Source organism: Rhinopithecus bieti, unplaced genomic scaffold, assembly GCF_001698545.2.
Source record: "Rhinopithecus bieti isolate Rb0 unplaced genomic scaffold, ASM169854v2 scaffold_29388, whole genome shotgun sequence".
Classification (NCBI taxonomy): domain Eukaryota; kingdom Metazoa; phylum Chordata; class Mammalia; order Primates; family Cercopithecidae; genus Rhinopithecus; species Rhinopithecus bieti.
This window is the reverse complement of record NW_016813389.1, coordinates 693,329-699,319: the sequence shown is the minus strand read 5'-3', so window position 1 is coordinate 699,319 and position 5,991 is coordinate 693,329. Positions and strand designations below refer to the sequence as shown.

Sequence of the window (5,991 nt, the reverse complement as noted above, 5' to 3'; positions counted from 1 at the left end):
GGTCTTGAACTCCCGACCTCAGGTGAGCTGATCGCCTCAGCCTCCTGAAGTGCTGTGACTGCAAGCGTGAGCCACCACACTGCACCTTCTTTTTAAATTTTTTTTTTTTTTTGAGATGGAGTCTCGCTCTGTCGCCCAGGCTGGAGTGCAGTGGCCGGATCTCAGCTCACTGCAAGCTCCACCTCCCAGGTTCACGCCATTCTCCTGCCTCAGCCTCCCCAGTAGCTGGGACTACAGGCGCCCGCCACCTCGCCCGGCTAGTTTTTTGTATTTTTCAGTAGAGACGGGGTTTCCTGGGAATCCATTTGTTTTTTTTGAGACAGATTTTCATTCTTGTCACCCAAGCTAGAATGCAATGGCACAATCTCAGCTCACTACAACCTCTGCCTCTCCGGTTCAAGTGATTCTCCTGCCTCAGCCTCCCGAGTAGCTGGGATTACAGGCGCATGCCACCATGCCCTGCTAATTTTTGTATTTTTAGTAGAGATGGGATTTCGCCATGTTGGCCAGGCTGGTCTCAAACTCCTGACCTTATGATCCGCCCATCTCAGCCTCCTAAAGTGCTGGGATTACAGATGTGAGCCACCGCACCCAGCCTTTTTTTTTTTTTTTTTTTTAAATGGTCTCACTCTGTTAGCCAGGCTGGGGCTAGAGTGCGATGGCACAATAATCATGACTTAACAACCAAATGCAGTGGCTCATGCCAAGGTGGGCGGATCACAAGGTCAGGAGATGGAGACCATCCTGGCCAAAATTGTGAAACCCGTCTCTACTAAAAATGCAAAAATTAGCTGGGCGTTGTGGCCAGACACAGTGGCTCACACCTGTAATCCCAGCACTTTGGGAGGCTGAGGCGGGCAGATTACAAGGTCAAGAGATGGAGACCATCCTGGCGAACATGGTGAAACCGCCTCTCTGTTACAAATACAAAAATTGGCTGGGCATGGTGGTGCACACCTGTAGTCCCATCTACTCGGGAGGCCAAGGCAGGAGAATCGCTTGAACCCAGAAGGCGGAGGTTGCAGGTTGCAGTGAACCAAGATCCGGCCACTGCACTCCAGCCTGGCAACAGTGAGACTCCCTCTCAAAAAAAAAAAAAGAAAGAAAGAAAAAAAAAATTAGCTGGGCGTGGTGGCGAATGCCTGTAATCCCAGTAACTCGGGAAACTGAGGCAGGAGAATCGCTTGAATTAGGGAGGCGGAGGTTGCAGTGAGCTGAGATGAAGCCATTGCACTCCAGCCTGGCGTCAGAGCAAGGCTCTGTCTCAAAAAAAAAAAAAAAAAAAGAGGATGAGGCAGGCGGATCACAAGGTCAGGAGTTCAAGACCAGCCTGGCCAACATAATGAAACCCTGTCTCTTCTAAAAATACAAAAATTAGCCGGGTGTGGTGTCACGTGCCTGTAGTCCCAGCTACTCGGGAGGCTGAGGCAGGAGAATCGCTTGAAACCGGGAGGCACAGGTTGCAGCAAGCTGAGATTGCGCCACTGCACACCATCCCAGGCGACAGTGTGAGACTGCATCTCAATAAAAAATAAAAATAAATAATCAGTTTACTGCAGCTTCGACCTCCTAGGGCTCAGGTTATCCTCCCACCTTAGCCTAGTAGCTGGCAGTAAAGGCACATGTCACCACTCCTAGTTAATTTTTTTTTTTTGAGACGGAGTCTCGCTCTGTCACCCAGGCTGGAGTGCTGTGGCCGGATCTCAGCTCACTGCAAGCTCCGCCTCCCGGGTTCACGCCATTCTCCTGCCTCAGCCTCCCGAGTAGCTGGGACTACAGGCGCCCGCCACCTCGCCCGGCTAGTTTTTTGTATTTTTTTTAGTAGAAACGGTTTCACCGTGTTAGCCAGGATGGTCTCGATCTCCTGACCTCGTGATCCGCCCGTCTCGGCCTCCCAAAGTGCTGGGATTACAGGCTTGAGCCACCGCGCCCGGCCAATTTTTGTATTTTTCATAGAGACGGGGTTTCACAGTGTTGGCCAGGCTGGTCTCAAATTCCTGACTTCATGATCCACGCTCTTCTGCCTCCCAAAGTGCTGGGATTACAGGAGTGAGTCTCTGCGCCTGGCCTAATTTTTGATTTTCGTAGCAACAGGGTTTTTGCCATTTTGCTCAGGCTGGTCTTGAACTTCTGGGCTCAAGTGATCTATCCACCTTAGCTCCCGAAAGTGCTAGGATTATAACAGGCATGAGTCACCATGCCAGCCCTTATCTTGTTTTTTTTTTTTTTTTTTTTTTTTTTTGAGATGGAGTCTTGCTCTGTCGCCCAGGCTGGAATGCAGTGGTGCAATCTCAGGTCACTGTAACCTCCGCCTCCTGGGGTCAAGAGATTCTCCTGCCTCAGCCTCCGGAGTAGCTGGGATTATAGTCACTCACCACACCCAGCTAATTTTTGTGTTTTTTTGTAGAGATGGAGTTTCATCATGTTGGTCAGTCTAGTCTTGAACTCTTGACCTCAAGTGATCCGCCCACCTTAGCCTCCCAAAGTGCTGGGATTACAGGCGTGGGCCACCACGCCCGGCATTGCCTTCATTTTTAGCATTCCAGTTTATAAACAACCTGAATTAATTTTGTAGTATGACGTGTGGATGTATTTTGGCTTTTTTTTTTTTTTTTTTTTTTTTTTTTTTCTGAGACAGGGTCTCACTCTATCACCAAGGCTGGAGTGCAGTGGCACAATCTTGGTTCACTACAACCTCCACCTCCCAGGTTCAAGCGATTCTTATGCCTCAGCCTCCTAGATAGATGGAATTGCAGGTGCCCGCCACCACGCCCACGCCCAGCTAACTTTTGTATTTTTAGTAGAGATGGGTTTTCTCCATGTTGGCCAGGCAGGTCTCGAACTGCTGACCCTCAAGTGATCTGCCCACCTTAGGCTCCCAAAGTTATTTTTCCGAAATATTTGTCAATTGATCCAACGCATTTTTTTTTTTTTCTATTTTTTTTGAGATGGAGTCTTGCTCTGTCTCCCAGGCTGGAGTGCAGTGGCAACATCAAGGCTCACTGCAACCTCCACCTCCTGGGTTCAAGCGATTCTCCTGCCTCAGCCTCCTGAGTAGCTGGGATTACAGGCACGCACCACCATGCCTGGCTAATTTTTGTATTTTTAGTAGAGACGGTTTCCCCCTGTTGGTCAGGCTGGTCTCGAACTCCTGATCTCATGATCCACCTGCCTCGACCTCCCAAAGTGCTGGAATTACAGGTGTGAGCCACGGGGCCCAGCCTTTTTTTTTTTTTTTTTGGACACAGAGTCTCACTCTGTCGCCCAGGCTGGAGTGTAGTGGTGCAATCTCGGCTCACTGCAACCTCTGCCTCCCGAGTTCAAGCGATTTTCCTGCCTTAGCCTCCCAAGTAGGTGGGATTATGGGCTTGTGCCACCATGCCTGGCTAATGTTTGTATTTTTAGTAGAGAGGAGGTTTCACCATATTGGTCAGGCTGGTCTTGAACTCCTGACCTCTGGTGATCCACCTGCCTCAGCCTCCTAATGTACTGGGATTACAGGCGGGAACCACTGCTCCTGGCCCCAATACATTTGTTTTATTCAATACATGTTAAGTACTTTTTAAGAGAAAGCCCTAGTTTAAGGTCATGGTAAATATAACGGTGAGATTAACATGACCCATCTCTAGCTGAGTAACTTTGAAATTCACAGATTTGGCCGGGCCGGCATGGTGGCTCATGCCTGTATTCCTAGCACTTTGGGAAGCCGAGGAGGGCAGTCAGGAGGTTGAGACTAGCCTGACCAACATGGTGAAATCCCGTCTCTACTAAAAATTCACAAATTAGCTGATCATGGTGGCGGGCGCCTGTAATCCCAGCTACTCAGGAGGCTGAGGCAGGATAATTGTTTAAACCCGGGAGGCAGAGGTTGCAGTGAAGCCAGATTGCACCAATGCACTCCAGACTGGGTGACAGAGAGACATTCTATCTCCAAAAAAAAAAAAATAGAAAAAGAAAAAAAAAAAGAATTTCACAGTTATAATTTTACCCAAATAACTGTTTATGTGTTATATTTTCTTGTTTTAATTTTATTTTGTTAAAAAAAATGGGATCTTGCTATGTTGCCCAGGCTGATCTCAAACTCCTGAGCTCAAGTGATCCTCCACCCTTGGCCTTCCAAAGTGCTGGGATTACAGGTGTGAGCCACCTCACCTGGCTAATGTTTTTTCAACAGAATTGCTGCTGCATGTATAATGTTGAAAAATGAAATACTGATGGGGTGCGGTGGCTCACGCTTGTAATCCCAGCACATTGGGAGGCTGAGGTGGGTGGATCACCTGAGGTCAGGAGTTCATGACCAGCCTGGCTAACATGGTAAAACCCCGTCTCTGCTAATAATACAAAAATTAGTTGGGTATGGTGGCAGGCGCCTGTAAAGCGAGCTATTTGGGAGGCTGAGACTGGAGAATTGCTTGAACCCACAAGGCGGAGGTTGAAGTGAGCCAGGATCGCGACATTTCACCTCAGCATGGGCGACAGAGTAAGACTCTGTCTAAAAAAAAGAAAAATGAAATACTGGAATTGACATATTTAGAACAATTGCCACACAGAACCATATTCATTCTTTTAAACAATACTTATAGAGTGTCTAATATATGTGAGGCAACAGTGATTGTAATCAGTGCTTTGAGTAAAATACACAAAATAAGGTAATACTTCCCTAATGAGTTGGCTTTTGAATGGAGACATCAAGGGCTTGGGGAGGAGGCATTGTGATGGTCAGGGGAAGAATATGCTAAACAGGCTGGGCCTGGTGGCTCATGCCTGTAATCCCAGAACTTTGGAAGTCTGATCACCTGAGGTCAGGAGTTCAAGACAAACCTAGCCAACACGGTGAAACCCTGTTTCTACTAAAAATACAAGAAAAAATTAGCCAGGCGTGGTGACGGGCACCTATAATGCCAGCTATTCAGGAGGCTGAGGCAGGAGAATCACTTGTACTGGGGAGGTGGAGGTTGCAGTGAGCTAAGACCACACCATTGCACTCCAGCCTGTGCAAGAAAAGCAAAACTCAAAAAAAAAAAAAAAAAAAAAAGGGCTGGGTGCAGTAGCTAACACTTGTAATTCCAGGTTTTTGAAAGGCCGAGGCAGATGAATGGCTTGAGCCCAGGAGTTCAAGACAGCCTTGGCCACATGGCGAAACTCAGTCTATACAAAAAACACAAAAAATTAACTGGGCATAGTGGCGTGTACCTGTAGTCCCAGCTACTAGGGAGGCTGAGCTGGGAGATCGCTTGAGCACTGGATGTTGAGGCTGCAGTGTGCCATGATGGTGCCACTGCATTCTAGCTTGGGCGACAGAGTGAGACCCTGTCTCAGAAAAAAAAAAAAAACCGTAATAGATATGAACAAAACTTTATTGGATTACAGAAAATGGAACAAATACATCTACTTCCAGGTTAAAAGGAGCCCAAGCCCCATCTCATTCTAGCACACCCTACTCCACCACTGTCCTGGCAGCAGCAGGTACGGCCATCTGCGGGGGTGCTTGGTCTCAAAAATGTTCCCAGCCAGCCTGTGTCTTTGTCACTCCATGGAGTTCACACCCACTTTTCTTCCTTCCTCTCCTTCCCTAGTCCCTGCACTAGATCCAACAGTCCCGTTTGGGGTACAGGAAACAAAGCAGGAGGAGTTTGAGGTCCCTACACTGCAGCAGCAGAAGAAGAAGGAGTGGGGCCTGAATTGACCATAAAGGATGTAAGGGCCACGTTGTTCCACTGTAATGTCAAGGAGGGGGCAGCCATTGTTTGTCCCAGCCTGGGGCTCCCCCTCTAGTTTCCTATTTGTAGTTACTAGAATTAAAAAAAAAAAAACCGTATTTTCCGGGATAGATAAATAAATAAATAATCCACTGGCAGAAATCAGAGAGCTTTAATCTGGATCATTAAGAATGAATTGGGGGCCGGGCGCGGTGGCTCAAGCCTGTAATCCCAGCACTTTGGGAGGCCGAGACGGGCGGATCACGAGGTCAGGAGATCGAGACCATCCTGG

At 48.0% G+C, this 5,991-nt stretch overlaps 1 long non-coding RNA gene across 1 annotated transcript in view; it reads left to right on the top strand.

The window, feature by feature from the left end:
* LOC108512856 (uncharacterized) overlaps positions 1 to 5,864 on the top strand; it is a 19,233-nt gene extending 13,369 nt beyond the window's left edge. Inside the window, exons 2-3 of the long non-coding RNA XR_001880719.1 lie at positions 5,399 to 5,466; positions 5,577 to 5,864. This is a non-coding gene — a long non-coding RNA (uncharacterized LOC108512856). The remainder of the gene's footprint in view (positions 1 to 5,398; positions 5,467 to 5,576) is intronic.
* Positions 5,865 to 5,991: the final 127 nt, after the last annotated feature.